The sequence below is a fragment of the Neolamprologus multifasciatus genome, chromosome 1 (assembly GCF_963576455.1).
Source record: "Neolamprologus multifasciatus chromosome 1, fNeoMul1.2, whole genome shotgun sequence".
NCBI classification, from domain to species: domain Eukaryota; kingdom Metazoa; phylum Chordata; class Actinopteri; order Cichliformes; family Cichlidae; genus Neolamprologus; species Neolamprologus multifasciatus.
Window position 1 is genome coordinate 29,890,286 of NC_140439.1, and position 17,161 is coordinate 29,907,446.

The following is a 17,161-nucleotide window of genomic DNA, read 5'->3' on the forward strand; positions in this document are numbered from 1 at the left end:
CCTTTTTAAGATGACTTTTTTTCACATCTTTCTGCTACTGCAGCACAGGCTTTTATTGTTGAAGCTTTATTTGTTTTCTCTCCTACTTTTCATTTTCTTTGTTATAAAATCTATTAAAGATTATAAGACAATTTTATGCAAATGAGCTAAAGTTTTGATGACCAGGAATGACAATCACATACCTCATACAAAAGGGGAAAATATTTATTGCATCTATGGATTTGTCTACTGTACAGTTAGACACAAGTTTTTGTTCAATGGCATTGTTTATATGACGTAAAAGGCAAACTGAGAGCTCTGACATCACAGAAATCTGACCCAGTGCAAAAGATGTACATTACTTAACCCTTGTCAAGACTATAGTGTCTATTTTTAGTTTAAAAAAATAGACAAAAATAGTATACAGTAAATATAATGCTTTATGGTATACTGCAAAAAATTTTTTAAAAAAAAGGTTTATATTTTAATTAGGAGCAGTCAGTTCCCAAATGGCATACATTGTATCTCAATTAAGGTAACTCCAAATCAATTAATATAAAGTGTATTTAAAAAAATCTAATCTGAATTTATACCTCTTAGCTCATATGACGTAACTGTCATGATTATAAGAATACTGAAGATGGCCTCCTTTAAAGGTGTTTTCAATATATCTGATTTACATTAAAATCACCCTGGGAACACATAGTGCTTCACCTTGCAAGCAATACTTTGCAATCAATATCATACTCCTATAAGAAGGTTTGTTAGTCATCTTATGCACATCATCAACCCCCAAAATATATGCAGGCATTACTTCTAAAAATGATAAACAGCTAGAAATGCATTGAAGCATGTGTAAATCTGTTCATTGTAACCTGCACACATGTATATCCAAATTATTATTTAAAAATACAGACAGATCAAATTTCTCCTCAGCCCATAGTAGTAATTGTTTATAGCTTCTTCTTCTTCTTCTTCTTCTTCTTCTTCTTCTTCTTCTTCTTCTTCTTCTTTTTCTTCTTCTTCTTCTTCTTCCTGACCAGTTTTCTGGCTTGAAAAAGTAATACACACAAGACTTTGTCCATATAAGGTTATTTCCTAACTCATGCAGTGCTGTGTACAAGTAAAGGTCAGTGAGCAATGGGCACTGACACAAGAATGATTACTCATTCTTGTGGAAAGATGTCTAGCAGGATTGCAAGGTTCCATGAAACGTGAGAGCCAGCTTGTTTACAGCATAGAAGATAACTTGGGAATTGGTACTGTGAGGTACTGCAACTGAAAGTACAGTGATAAAACTTTCTAAAATATAATTTAATATATTTTTCACTGCCCTAAGGCATACCAGTAGACTCAGTGTACTGAGTCTTTCCAGTACAGTATCTCATCCTTGAAGGAACAATGCTTTGCTGAGGTCAGAATTAGGAGAGGTATGTAGATAACTTTGCTTAAATATCCTTAATATCAAGTGTACTTTGACAATCAGTTTGCAAAGTAGAATTAACTTCTGTTTCCCAACACCCTTTCTCCTATAATGCAACAGCTTTGTACATGAGCATGTGTGATACCATATGATGTTAAGTTATATATTACCAGAATGATATGATCATAACTCACACTCCATCTTTTGACCTTTCTTCCTGTTGCAGTACATGTACGTACATTAACTAAGTTGTGATTATAGTTATCATCCGCTAGATGGCAGCGTTTGAACACTTATTCATTCTGGTCTTTTCAGGCTATAGCACAGATCTAAATGTAAATGATTATCCTATAGCTGTCATACATTTAATACACATCAATGTATATTTATTTCAAGATTGTTTCCCAGCATTTATCTTTCCAAGAGATGGGATAAAAAAGCAAAACAGACACAATAAGAAACACAGTCTCAACTCAATTCAATAATCCATACAACAGAGAAAAATGACAGCAAGTACTGATTATCCATTTTGAAATATAGTGTTGGAGTTACCTTTTTGTTTACATTGTGAGAGTAATAAGTTCTAGAAACCTAAGAGTAGTCCAAACATGCAAATGATGCCGGGGATTTTAAATTACAGAACAATTTGTGTAACACAGTCTCTACTGGAATATTTGTATTAAATCCTTTTTCTGAGCAATGCAGGAATCAGTCATGCAAAAGGTTCAGGAATGATGTCACATATTGGAAACCTTTAGGTTTACTTGTAAGGCTTTATCACAGCCAGTTTTTTCCCATGATTCTACCTTCCAAAATTTCTTGAGAAAAAGAAAGCATTTTAAAGCCAAATGTCTGAACAAAGTGATTTCTCTGCATTTTTAACAAATGACTCTTTAATGGCTAACTGTAATTGATTTTGAAAGCAAAGCACCCCTTGTCTTTCTACCAATGACACTGATTACAATTTTCTAATACTGGGCCTGTTGGGACTTAAGTCAATCCAATTACCTTTGGCTGCCATGATTAGCTTGATGTGGCTGCAGGGTCCTTCCACTTTGTCTCCAGCACTGAAAATCGGGATCTGCGGACAATGAATGTCATGAGGCCTGGCTGGGATTGTGACTAAATACTGGCATAATCTTCAAAGCACATATGCCTGTCTTCTAATTGACAGCAATTTGTGATGATTTCAGTCAGTTTGGCTCTGCAGAAGATCCTGCTCTTATGTGGAAATAAGATTGTAACAAAAAAACAAAATAACAAAAGTAAAGTGTTTGGTTCAAAACTCACTGGGTTTAGAGGAGGAGAAGCCACCCATCGAATCACAGCTTGTTTTCTTTTCATATATTTATGAAAGGGGAAATGCCTACAACAACAACAACAACAACAATAATAATAGTGATAATAATAATATTGATAAGTAAGTAACCTGGTCAGGAACACCATGCATTTAGCTGCCTGCTGACCTGAGATCAATTACGTACAATAGAATATATTTAAAAATAGACTTAAAGCCTTTTGTACTCAAGTCTACACTAGGTGTTAGGTTTTTTATTGTTTTATTTTGTTGTTTTGTAATATTTTGATATAATATGATGCCATTACTTTAATATTATAATTGATTAAATTGCCATTGCCTTAAGGCATTTTGTACAAACATGTGTTGTTATATTTTTATGTTTTGTGTTAAGCACATTGAGTTTTTATGTAATTAAATATGTACAAAAATTGCCATTGTAATTGTCATATTAGGCTTGCAACATGTATTATTCTTTTAAATTGTCAATATTCATTCTTGTTTAATACAACATTCTATTTTTTATGAATGACGGGGCCATATGGAGTCAAAAAGAGCATAACAATTGGTATGTTTTACAATGTGACTGCTTTTGATTGGTTACTACTGTATGAGCATGATGTGGGCTATTTTTGTTGTTGTTGCTTTTTTGTCTGTTCAGTGAAGTGAAGAATTCCCAACAGCACAATTCTGGGGGATTATTACTAAAAGAGCAAGTTTGTCTGTTACAAAAACAAACATATAAAAAACAATCAACTATTTTGTTTTTGTTTTGGCTACAGCCACATTCATACATATACATATCTGTACAGCACTTTTATTCTGTTTTCCAGCTATCACAAGTTCAGCATTTTGCTTAATGACACTTTGACATACAGAGTGGAGGAGCAGGGGTCTGATTCCCAAACCTTGGTAGACAACCCGCTCTGCCTCCTGGTATCAAACACTTATTTGATGCCATTAGTATGACACTGACACTTCTTTGTCTGGTTCAGTTATCATATACAGTTTCTGGTAAATTATATAGGAATTAAATGTTCATATTAAACAATTCAAATGTTTATTAGATGACACAGCGCAAAATTACCATATAATGTTACTTCCTTAACACATAATATGGCATTAAATGCAAGTCCGCATTAAATGTTTAGAAATTACAGCCATTTTTAAACACCCTCTGTATTCAAGCTCGAACATAGCTAGACTACTGATAAGCAGTTTCATGCCCTGTTTAAGGACAAGTCAAGCAGAAAATCTCTTAGTTGACTTTGAGCATTAAAATAACAAGCAAAGAATCCTTGTTGGTGAATGATCATGTAAAGTGTTAAGTGTTGAGGAAAAACACAAACAAAAAAACAGCTATGCACTTCAGGAACACTCTCAATCAGGTAAGCATAGCATTGTTAACATCTACAATCTAGAGGCACCTGTATAAATGTAAATACACAGATTATATAACAAGCTGCAAACTACTGGTTCCAAAACTGATCTGGCAGTGCTCCCCAGTGCCGGTGTATAATGATTCAAAGCATATTGCAAAAGCAAACCAGGAGTTTCTCAAGACAAATAAACTGAATGTTCTTCATTTTCACCTGATATCAACACAACAGAACATGCTTTCAGTTGTTAATGCAAAACAACTTGCAGAAAAACCCTCAAACAAGCATGGGAATCAATGACTGAAAATAATTTTCAAATGGAGTTTCAAATATTATAATCCTTTTATTTAAATTTATATTCGTTTGTACCTTTTGAGCCTCTGAAATGAGGCAGTATAAATGTCTTTCATTCCAGAACAGTTATTGCAATGCTTTTTTTTTATACCACTTGAAGTAAAGTCTACACTTCAGTCACATCTTATTGTTTCATTTACATTTCACTATGGGGTGATACGACACAAAATTAGAAAAACTGTGTCTCAGTGACATGACACTAGTTCTATCTGAATATTGGTTTCAAGATTGCTGGAGTACCTGGAAAAGAGCTCCAGCCACATTTCTGATAGAGTGATGAAGAGGTCAGAGGACACAAAGCAAATAGGGGAATGAACCAGTGTTCCCTTCCCCTGAGTCATATACACATTTTAACCCTGGAGAACCCATGGGGTCAAATTTCCCTAGTAAACCAATGGTATACAATAGTATTTGTATTTCCCTTTATGTGCCACCTTGTTTCTTTGTCATTTCTGTGGATTGCATCTTCCACATGCCCTGGATGAGACTATAAATGTGTCTGATGAGAAAACATCTCAGATAATTTAGTCTCATGTCTCATCTCACACATGCACATGCTTAGTCTTATTGCAAGGAAAGGGTGGCAAAGCAGGATACCACACACTGATATATTATAGACAGTGCCCAATCAAATTTGTAAAGGAGATTTTAGTGTCAGATAAAAATTATTGCAAAAGTTTCATATACAGTGGCTTGCAAAAGTATTCGTCCCCCTTGAACTTTTCCACATTTTGTCACATTACAGCCACAAATATGAATCAATTTTATTGGAATTCCATGTGAAAGACCAATACAAAGTGGTGTACACGTGAGAAGTGGAACGAAAATCATACTTATTTTTTACAAATAAATAACTGAATAGTGGTGTGTGCGTAATTATTCAGCCCCCTGAGTCAATACTTTGTAGAACCACCTTTTGCTGCAATTACAGCTGCCAGTCTTTTAGGGTATGTCTCTACCAGCTTTGCACATCTAGCGACTGAAATTCTTGCCAGTTCTTCTTTGCAAAACAGCTCCAGCTCAGTCAGATTAGATGGACAGCGTTTGTAAACAGCAGTTTTCAGATCTTGCCACAGATTCTCGATTGGATTTAGATCTGGACTTTGACTGGGCCATTCTAACACTGTTTTGTTTTAAACCATTCCATCGTTGCCCTGGCTTTATGTTTAGGGTCGTTGTCCTGCTGGAAGGTGAACCTCCGCCCCAGTCTCAAGTCTTTTGCAGACTCCAAGAGGTTTTCTTCCAAGATTGCCCTGTATTTGGCTCCATCCAACCAGCTTCCCTGTCCCTGCTGAAGAGAAGCACCCCCAGAGCATGATGCTGCCACCACCATATTTGACAGTGGGGATGGTGTGTTCAGAGTGATGTGCAGTGTTAGTTTTCCGCCACACATAGCGTTGTGCATTTTGGCCAAAAAGTTCCATTTTGGTCTCATCTGACCAGAGCACCTTCTTCCACATGTTTGCTGTGTCCCCCACATGGCTTGTGGCAAACTGCAAACGAGACTTCTTATGGTTTTCTGTTAACAATGGCTTTCTTCTTGCCACTCTTCCATAAAGGCCAACTTTGTGCAGTGCATGACTAATAGTTGTCCTATGGGCAGATTCCCCCACCTGAGCTGTAGATCTCTGCAGCTCGTCCAGAGTCACCATGGGACTCTTGGCTGCATTTCTGATCAGCGCTCTCCTTGCTTGGCCTATGAGTTTAGGTGGACGCCCTTGTCTTGGTAGGTTTACAGTTGTGCCATACTCCTTCCATTTCTGAATGATCGCTTGAACAGTGCTCTGCGGGATGTTCAAGGCTTGGGAAATCTTTTTGTAGCCTAAGCCTGCTTTAAATTTCTCAATAACTTTATCCCTGACTTGTCTGGTGTGTTCTTTGGACTTCATGGTGTTGTTGCTCCCAATATTCTCCTAGACAACCTCTGAGGCCTTCACAGAGCATTAGATTACATACAGGTGCACTCTATTTAGTCATTGGCACAGATCAGGCAATGTCTATGGGCAACTGACTGCACTCAGACCAAAGGGGGCTGAATAATTACGCACACCCCACTTTGCAGTTATTTATTTGTAAAAAATGTTTGGAATCATGTATGATTTTTGTTCCACTTCTCACGTGTACACCACTTTGTGTTGGTCTTTCACGTGGAATTCCAATAAAATTGATTCATGTTTGTGGCTGTAATGTGACAAAATGTGGGAAAGTTCAAGGGGGCCGAATACTTTTGCAAGCCACTGTAAGTAGAAATAAATGTACTTTTCACCTTTTAAAAAAGTTAACAGTTGTATCCATGCATACGGGGTGTTTTAATAGCTTGTTATTTTTGTTTTACATGATAATTCTGTTTAGTTTATATAGTTTATGTATCTTACGAAAGATTGGGGCTTAACGCTTAAATTTTTGTCCAGGACAGATACACACCCACACATACACCATAACACACACCATCCTCCCAGGAAATGTATTGCTGATGGGTATGATAACATGAGGACCATATTCCTTCTTTGACAGATTGCAGACTAGGAATCAACTCAAACAGGATTTCAAATGAGAGAATAAAGGAGACACAGTGAGGAGGAGAGATAAAATGGAGAACATAAAGAAGCAAAAAATAGAATGTAGAAGAGAGAGAAAGAAAACTGAAAAAGAGCCATGGACTGGAGATCTGGAGTGATAGAGACATTAAGCCAGGGTTAGGTGAAAACAAACATTCTGTTCTCAATCACGACAGGACGTTTTTGTTTGTCCTCTTCTTTTCTGCTTTGTCATTGTACACATCCTTTGCACGTCATCCAGTTTCTGAACTGCTTAACACTGTGTAATGATAAAGAACATTGGCCAGCAAAGGCTGCCAGAGCTTCTCAAGCTGCTTGTATGTTTGGAATTCTTCTCCTTCTTCTTCTTCTTTCATGCACTTATTTTTACCAAATTACCCTTCCATCTATTTACACAGCATTCCTTTCCACGAATACACATTGTTACACTTTGTTCTGCTTTGAACAGTTTAACTCTTAGCAAATTACATAACAATTTACCACTCCATTACATGCAGCCTTCCCTAGGTAACTTACTATGTCTTTGCAACATTTAATTTTCCAGTAAGTATTAAGCCAGATATAAGTTTTTTGATAGCAACTGAGCTATTTTTGACTACTTAAGTACAGTAAGACTTTTGGATAACCAAATCTACACCAGCTGAATAGTACTGTCCTGACCAATCCAACCCAAGAAGAGAATTATGGAACACATGTGGGAATTATGAATGAGCAGAAAGTCAACATCTACCCTGACATAATGACCCAACCCTGGTAGAAAAGAGCAATGTAACTGAACTAGATCATGCTCAGCCATCTCCAATCACAGATGCATCTACTGAGCTGATGATGGGGATTCTAGCCAAACTCCCTCAGCTCACTGACAAAGTCCCATCAGTGACGATGCTTGCAAATGTGAACACTGCTATGTGCACAATCCCCACAACCCGTATCACTGAATTCAGTGAGTGCATATACAACACTACCACAGTAATACTAGAATCACTTGGGTATAATTTCAAGGATGCATGCAGAAGAAGGCCACCACAGAGAAGAAGCCTAAACAACAAAATCAGGGAATCCTGGAAGGATGTTAGCTGGTTAACTAAGATACAGAAGAGCATCATGACATTCATGTGTTACAAAGAACACCAGTCCATCAGTTACTTAAGTATTACTTAAGTTACTTAAATACTTTCTATCTCTATCTTACAGAGTGTTTTGTGGCTTTTCTAAGGTTCTGAAATATTAAGTATTGCAGAAATTTGCTGAAAACGTTAAGTTTTCAATGTAGTGGTCCTAGACCAATTCACATGCAGTTACTTACACAACATACATAATGTTGCAAAGATAAGTAAATGTAACTTTACCCGAAATGTGTCTGTTTAAGTTTATCACTTGCTTTCAGTGTTAATTTGGTTCCTTTAAAAAACCCATCTGGGGCTAATCGAGTTTAGATTGGCATAAAATGCCAGTCACTGGTGTAACAGTCCTTAGCAAATGTAAACTATATTGTACAAACATACTTACACACTCACATGCCTGAATGAATCCATTTGTGTACACTCCTATCAATCTAATGTAAATATGCACACAAACAAACAGAGCTGCACTGTTACCCCTTGAGGAGAACCTCATACTATATTATGTTAAGTCACATGTAAAGGGTATATTGGAATCACTCCTTTTGTTATTATTTACACCAGTTAATCTTTTCAAAGGCAAAATCATGAAAAACTCAAGTGGGAGAAACATTTTATGGGTCTTGCTCCACTTCTATGTTTCTGGCTCATATGTGAAATTAGATACGCCCAGTTAAATTTCAAGACAAGACAAAAGAGCCTCTTAAAGCCATGTCCGAAACCCAGTCCAACCTAAGTCGAATAATTTCATCTTGAGACATCATTTGGTTCAGTTTTTCTGGCTGATTGACCATAGCCATCTAAAAATTGTCAAGGACAGTCTTAATTGATTTTGGTGATGCTTTGAAAATCATGAATTTACATCAAGTCAGGCTTACAAATCACTGAATTCAGTGAAGCTGAAATATGAGATTTTTGCAACCACATTCCACATATCAGGACACATGAGGTGATGTAACTTGTTTGTGCCAAATAGATGTGCCAGATGTCAAATAAGGTCCAGGTCTTAAAACCACCACATGGTTGCAGGAAATGCCTTGGCCTAATCTTTGCTGTTTGGATCTGTTACGGATTCAAATATTGGGGATGGATACAGGAGGAAAACCCAAATAACCGCACTGGTCCGGCCGGGTCAAGTCAAACGATGATTTAATGAACACACGCGTGGGAGATGGACACCATACAGCAGACAGCATCAGATCTCAAAATGGTGGAGCCTTGATCAAACTCTTATAGCCTCTAGTGGCCCCCACCTAATCATAAAAGCCTAAACATTCACATTCTTTCTCACACAGCGCCTAAGCTACGACCTTGGCTCCCTGTTTATCTGCTCCTGATGAAATGGAGCAGTATGCTCTGTTCTCTTCTAATCAGACAAATAAGGCGATGACTTTCTGTGAACAATATTTTCTTATAACTCAGCAGTATAATGCATCATAAAACAATATCATTCATTCACAATAAATCAGCAGTCTAATGTAATGCAAATCAGTTTACCAAATGTAATAGTTATCACCTTCTTCTAATTCAGGAGCATAATGCAAACTAAAACTACATAATAATTCACAATCTTTAATTAGGGGTCTAACATGGCATAAAATAATATCATAATCCCACAGATCATTAATACATTTTGAGTTACTTCATCAGTCTTGTAAAACGCCTTCTCTCTGGTCTTTTGTTCCTGGTTTGATTCACTTACATTTCTTTGTAAAGCGAATGCAGATACTTTGTGAAATACTCATAGCATCAGTGTGAATGTAGTAAGAATATAAACTGACATTTGAGCTCAGTATTACTGAGCTCAGACTTCAAACTCACTTTGCTCACTATGTTTTCTGTATGTCTATAACATTAATGTGAATTTAGGAACAGTGACAGGAGTGCACATACCTTTGGTGAAAATTTAAGAACAAACAAAGAACAAATATTGGCTAAATTGCTTGTAAATGTCATAAAATACAGACATAGAAATATACCGAATGGAAAGAATTGTTGTCCTGTCCCATATGTGCAGACCAGTGTACCTCAGTTTAAGTGATTTTCCAGCTTGTGTTCAAAAGTTACTTCATGTGTAGACCAACACTGTGCCTATTTTTAAACATGAACTCCCAGAAGGATTTATATCAGATTTTTATGGTCTGCATGTCTGGAAGTATGTGCACATGCTTGTCTGCTTGTGTACAGTATGTGTATGTTTCTTTGCTCTTGAGATTTTTTAAAAAATTAAAACAAGACATATACTTGGAAGAAAATTAATTTGTTGTTCTCGAGGTATACAGAAAGTATGGATGACTTTAAGAGCTACTTAACCCAAGGCAAAACAACCCAAAAACCTAATTTTAAGCTGAAAGCTATTTGTCTTCTATTTGATAACTGGTTTATCACACAGCCGGAAGGCCACAGATCAGTTATGAATTAACATTCTATTAGATAGAATATATATTCTATTGAACATTTACTCTTTTGTTGGTTTTAAACCTGGACTATCAGATATGCTTACTGTACCAGGAGTTTTGAAAAGTAACTATATGTAACCATATCTTAAGTGGGAATCAAATTTTGATGTCTATTAGATTTATGTCTCCTTTTTCTTGGGAGACAGGAAACAGGCACTACTCATTTTAATGGAAAATTTTGCTTCTAAGAATAATAAAAATGGATGGGCTTAAACTACAAAAGTGGAGGAGAGGGTCACATAAATTTTAGAGTTATCTCATTCTTTGGAAAGCAATTTCGATATAGTCCAGGGTTTTGGGGGGTTTTTTGGTACAAAGCTGATGGGGGGCCCCAAGAAATAAACAGGAAATACATCATCCAGAGAAGTGTGCCCTTGGGAGGAGAGGAGTTTCCTGAGGTATGCTGTCCATTGTGCTATGCCCATGCTCGCTCTGTGATTTCTGAATCTCCAAGTCAGCTGTGTGATTAAAGACTTCCAAGCACTTAAGTGACTATTACTATCTGTCATTTTTGTTACAGACACAATATTACAAGTGTTGGACAGAAATAAAAACAAACAAAAAAGTTTAAATTAATGTAATAATCAAATTTGGTTATGTTGTTAAAGCTCAAACAGTAAAAGGTTATTTTTCTCACAGCTGGAGGTCATGATGGAAAAGTTCATTGCTTGGTGAGTTTCCTTTATATTTCCAAGAAAAACAAGGCATTTTTGCTGCACTAAGGGGAGGAACTGATGTCTGGCATTCTGTTTAACCTTCAACGTCCACAGTAACTGTTAACCTAAGACTTTATCCATCAACACAAATGAGGTTTTCTTTGAACTGTATGCATCAAACATGTGTAAACAAAGAAGAACTCTTAACTTTAAATAAGTTTGTGCATGATTGCCAAGCTAATGTGACACAAAAAAGGGTTGACACTATCTGAAATCTGACATATTACTGTTTCTGTATTATTATTAATTTGATATTAGCACAGTGAAGCACACTTCTTAGCTGTAGGAAACAAAGGTTTTATAATCTGAACCGATGATCTTACAGTGTTTTTGTAGCAGCGCAGTCAATGCTCTACTTGTGTCTCCTTTTTTGAGCTGTCTCCAGGAAACAGAACACTTTCCCTCCAACCAAAAAAGGATTTTACTGCTCAGTCATATGGATTATTTCAAGACAATTGGATTGTGAACATAGAACAAGTCCTCTGTTTGAAGAGCTGGATTAAAAAATGACCCTCCTTTGCTCAAATCCTATTAGTGCTGTACACAGCTGACAATTAAGAAGCAGTCTATGTTGGTCTGGCCTGACTTTTATTAGCTTAACAAATTTGATGAAAGTTTGTGGTTTTGACCTTTTTGCTGCATTAAGGTAGAACTAAAACTATTCAAGCCCATCATCAAAAAATGATCAACTATAAAATGTTAATCATTAAATGATGTCATTCTGAAGCAGAAAACAGTATTTTCTTAGTCAGTGAAATTATGTAATTTCCATTTTGCAAGTATGTTTTCCATTAATCACTACAGTCAAACGAATCCAGAAATTTTACAGTTTAAATTTATTTACCGCTGGACTTCTCAAAGAAAGCAATAATCCTTTTCTGTTTATTCAATCTTATCAAAAGCATAACATAAGCATGATCATTTAGGGCTATGTAATACTTCACCTTCTAAATGTGTTTGTGAAGTAATTTTTGTTAACATAAACATTGCCATACTGTTGATGCCATTTATTGAATTATCACTGTTAGCCTAAGTATGCAATAAGTTCTTTTTGGGGGAGGGGAAGGGGGTTGTTGTTTTTTTTACTACACTACAACCTCAAATTCATTCATCTATTCAAAAAAAAATCCTTTCCATTTTTTTCATATCATTGAAATAATAATAAGAAAACAAAACAGTGATCTTTTCTAGGTGACCCAGCCAAAGCAGCTTTTGCATAGTTTTGTTACTGAAAAGGTCTTTATAACATATAATCAGACAGCATGTCAAAGAAAAGCATTAAGGACTTTAAAGATCCTTTAAATGAAATAAAATATTTTGCAACTCCATTTTAACCTTTTGATGTTCCTTTAATCTTTTTATTCTAGATGTTTAATGTCTCGTCTGGTTATGGAAATATAGAAATGTATCCCAGGGCTTGTCAGTACGCTGTGCAGACAACAGATGGGTTGCATTCAGACTTCATGCAAATGGAAGGTAAAACAGACCCTTGCAGTTCTTAGCCAGAGAGATCAGTGAAAGACTGCTTTTCAGCCTGATGTTAATGGTTATGAGTTCTAGCTTACGCACAGTGCTGTGTCACTTGATTAAAATAATACTTAAAGAAAAAAAATGAATAACAGTCACTTCAAAATGGAGAGTGAGGTTAGTATCATCTTTTCTCTTGGTACCACATACAGTGGGGCAAAAAAGTATTTAGTCAGCCACCGATTGTGCAAGTTCCCCCACTTAAAATGATGACAGAGGTCAGTAATTTGCACCAGAGGTACACTTCAACTGTGAGAGACAGAATGTGAAAAAAAAATCCATGAATTCACATGGTAGGATTTGTAAAGAATTTATTCGTAAATCAGGGTGGAAAATAAGTATTTGGTCAATAACAAAAATACAACTCAATACTTTGTAACATAACCTTTGTTGGCAATAACAGAGGTCAAACGTTTACTATAGGTCTTTACCAGGTTTGCACACACAGTAGCTGGTATTTTGGCCCATTCCTCCATGCAGATCTTCTCAAGAGCAGTGATGTTTTGGGGCTGTCGCCGAGCAACACGGACTTTCAACTCCCGCCACAGATTTTCTATGGGGTTGAGGTCTGGAGACTGGCTAGGCCACTCCAGGACTTTCAAATGCTTCTTACGGAGCCACTCCTTTGTTGCCCGGGCGGTGTGTTTTGGATCATTGTCATGTTGGAAGACCCAGCCTCGTTTCATCTTCAAAGTTCTCACTGATGGAAGGAGGTTTTGGCTCAAAATCTCACGATACTTGGCCCCATTCATTCTGTCCTTAACACGGATCAGTCGTCCTGTCCCCTTGGCAGAAAAACAGCCCCATAGCATGATGTTTCCACCCCCATGCTTCACAGTAGGTATGGTGTTCTTGGGATGCAACTCAGTATTCTTCTTCCTCCAAACACGACGAGTTGAGTTTATACCAAAAAGTTCTACTTTGGTTTCATCTGACCACTTGACATTCTCCCAATCCTCTGCTGTATCATCCATGTGCTCTCTGGCAAACTTCAGACGGGCCTGGACATGCACTGGCTTCAGCAGCGGAACACGTCTGGCACTGCGGGATTTGATTCCCTGCCGTTGTAGTGTGTTACTGATGGTGACCTTTGTTACTTTGGTCCCAGCTCTCTGCAGGTCATTCACCAGGTCCCCCCGTGTGGTTCTGGGATCTTTGCTCACCGTTCTCATGATCATTTTGACCCCACGGGATGAGATCTTGCGTGGAGCCCCAGATCGAGGGAGATTATCAGTGGTCTTGTATGTCTTCCATTTTCTGATGATTGCTCCCACAGTTGATTTTTTCACACCAAGCTGCTTGCCTATTGTAGATTCACTCTTCCCAGTCTGGTGCAGGTCTACAATTCTTTTCCTGGTGTCCTTCGAAAGCTCTTTGGTCTTGGCCATGGCGGAGTTTGGAGTCTGACTGGTTGAGGCTGTGGACAGGTGTCTTTTATACAGATGATGAGGTCAAACAGGTGCCATTCATACAGGTAACGAGTGGGGGACAGAAAAGCTTCTTACAGAAGACGTTACAGGTCTGTGAGAGCCAGGGATTTTCCTTGTTTGAGGTGACCAAATACTTATTTTCCACCCTGATTTACGAATAAATTCTTTACAAATCCTACCATGTGAATTCATGGATTTTTTTTTCACATTCTGTCTCTCACAGTTGAAGTGTACCTCTGGTGCAAATTACTGACCTCTGTCATCATTTTAAGTGGGGGAACTTGCACAATCGGTGGCTGACTAAATACTTTTTTGCCCCACTGTACATTTGCATCTCTGTTGCTGTGTTCTCATTCCTGCCACCTGCCACCACGACTAGTTGGAACAGTGGCACCCCAGTGCTGTGATCCAGTTCAATTCAACTTAAATTTAATTCAATTCAGTTTTATATATATAGCGCCAAATCACCGCAACAGTTGCTTCAATGCAATTTATATTGCAAGTTAAAGACCCTGCAACAAAGAAAACAGAGAAAATCTAATCCAGATGCCATCACTGCCTTAACACTTAGCACTGTTTCTATTTGTTCTGCGTTCACTTATCAGTGTTGTTAATAGTTTGTAACAAGGTTTGTGTTTGTAAAATTTGCAATCGTTTGTTTGGTATACTTTTGTTCTTGATGATTGGACTTGCACATGTAAGTAGTACCTTCTTCAAGTAATGAACTGCAGTTACCTTTAGCTTTGCTGCAATATGTGAACCTTGCACCTTGAGACTAGGTCAGACTCTAGATTACCGCCTCTTGGCACATTGCATACATTCTTTAAATAAAAGTGTTTTTATTCATTTTGTCTGCTTCGTTTACATATAATGTTATGACTGGTAGCATTCCTGTCAAGTCAGAGCTGATGTTGGATATTCATAAATGAATAACAAAATAACTACTCCATTTATTTAACCATTTATTTAATTTAATATTTATTTATTGTCTATATAATAATAACATTAGTTTTTCTTTGCATATTTCATGTTAGGAGATGTAAAACATTTTCCTTAAAGATTTATAAGCCTGAATGGATTCACATGAAAATATATACAATTCTTCCATCCATCTGGCTATGAATCACTGTGACTGACTAAATCATGTAGACTCTCCTTACATCACCCCAGGCCTTTCACCCAGGTCCTTTTGGTTGATTCTAAATTGTTTGGAGACCTCATGTGACATTCAAATAGTACTCCTTAGGACAAAAAAGGCGACTATTACCGTATCTGCCAATACATGCTGCCCCCCAAGCTCTATACAGCAATTAAGAGCTAAACAATATTAGAACCTTCTGTTTCACCGTGATTCTCATTAACCTATGTGCTACTGAGCCTGTGAATTATCTTAGTGGCCTGCAAGATAATAGGGTAAGGGTGCTGGATGTCCTCCAGCCATGCTTTTACCTATGAATTGAAACTGGTCAAGTTAAGGAGTTCCTTAAAAGTATGTCTGTCTCCATATCAACTTTGGAACAAGTGGGTGCCAGTCACAGGGTTAATGTATAGACAGAACCAATTATAGCTATGGACTCTATGGCGTTGCAGTCCAAACACACGAGTAAAGGTAAAGGTAACTGTGCCTTATTCATGTCTACAAATAAAAAAAAAATCAGCCATGTATTTCTGCTAATTATCTTGTGCAGCTGATTGAAAGGGTATGTACTATTCAGCCCAGTTATGTGTGTGACACAATGGCCAAAGAGGTTTTTTTTTACACCTTTAGTCCTATAACCTATTTTTTATGAGTGTACCTCTGTGTACTATGTACTATTATTTATTCAGGTATTTTTAGTGACTTGAAAAAGATTACTGGCCTGATACCTCCTGTGCAGACACAATTAGACCAGTATCAGACTCATTAGAGCATCCTTATTCATACATGGTGTATGTTTGGTGGGCAATGAAATACTGATAATAGTAGTTATGGAGGTGATGGCTTGCTTACTCTCTGGAATCTTTCTTAAGCTTTGGAAAATTTAGCATCGCCTTTCCATCAAATTAAATAAGGTTAAATGTAGACCTTGTCATTTGTAGTATGATTGTGCTACCATTGGAAACTCAAACCTCTAGAGCAGCGGTCCCCAACCCCCGGGCCTCAGACCGGTACCGGTCCGTGAGTCGTTTGGTACCGGGCCACGAGAGTTGAGGCTCAGGTGTGAAATGTATGGTTTTCAGGGTTTTTATCGGTTTTCAGCGTTATTTTGTTATCGTTTTTATCGTTAACTCATTTTTCCTTGGTCTTTTCACGTGTGTTATGAATAAATCTTCTTTTTTTTGGTACCGGTACTAGTTTAATTTTGTTTTATTTATCCGCGACACCTTAAAGGCCGGTCCGTGAAAATATTGTCGGGCATAAACCGGTCCGTGGCGCAAAAAAGGTTGGGGACTGCTGCTCTAGAGTACTGTCGTACTGCTGGATGCAATATTATCCTTTAAATACTCTGGTTGATTTTACTTAAACCACTCATAATCATCCTGGGCAGTGCTCAGGAAGCCTAGAAAGCGATGCCTGATCCATTCTAAAATAGTATTTAGAAGTATCTTTTTTCAGTGAAATCCCAGAAATAGCAGAAGGAAGTGTTCTTTTTAAACTCATCATGTTGAAAAAAAAACTGGTGTGTATTGCAGATTATCACTGTAATTTACTAACTTTGTATTATAGTTTCAGAGTTTCTTTTAGAGTAACTGATGAACATGAAAATGATACCACCTTAAGGATACTGAACTTTACTAAGCATTAACTAAAAAACAGAGTTAGTAGCATAAGTATAAAGGCACAGTGAACCAGTATTAGAAGTCCTTATCCAACAGTAAAACTAACTGTGTTCATAATGTCTATGACACACAGATGAAGTTAGCAATAGCTGAATGCT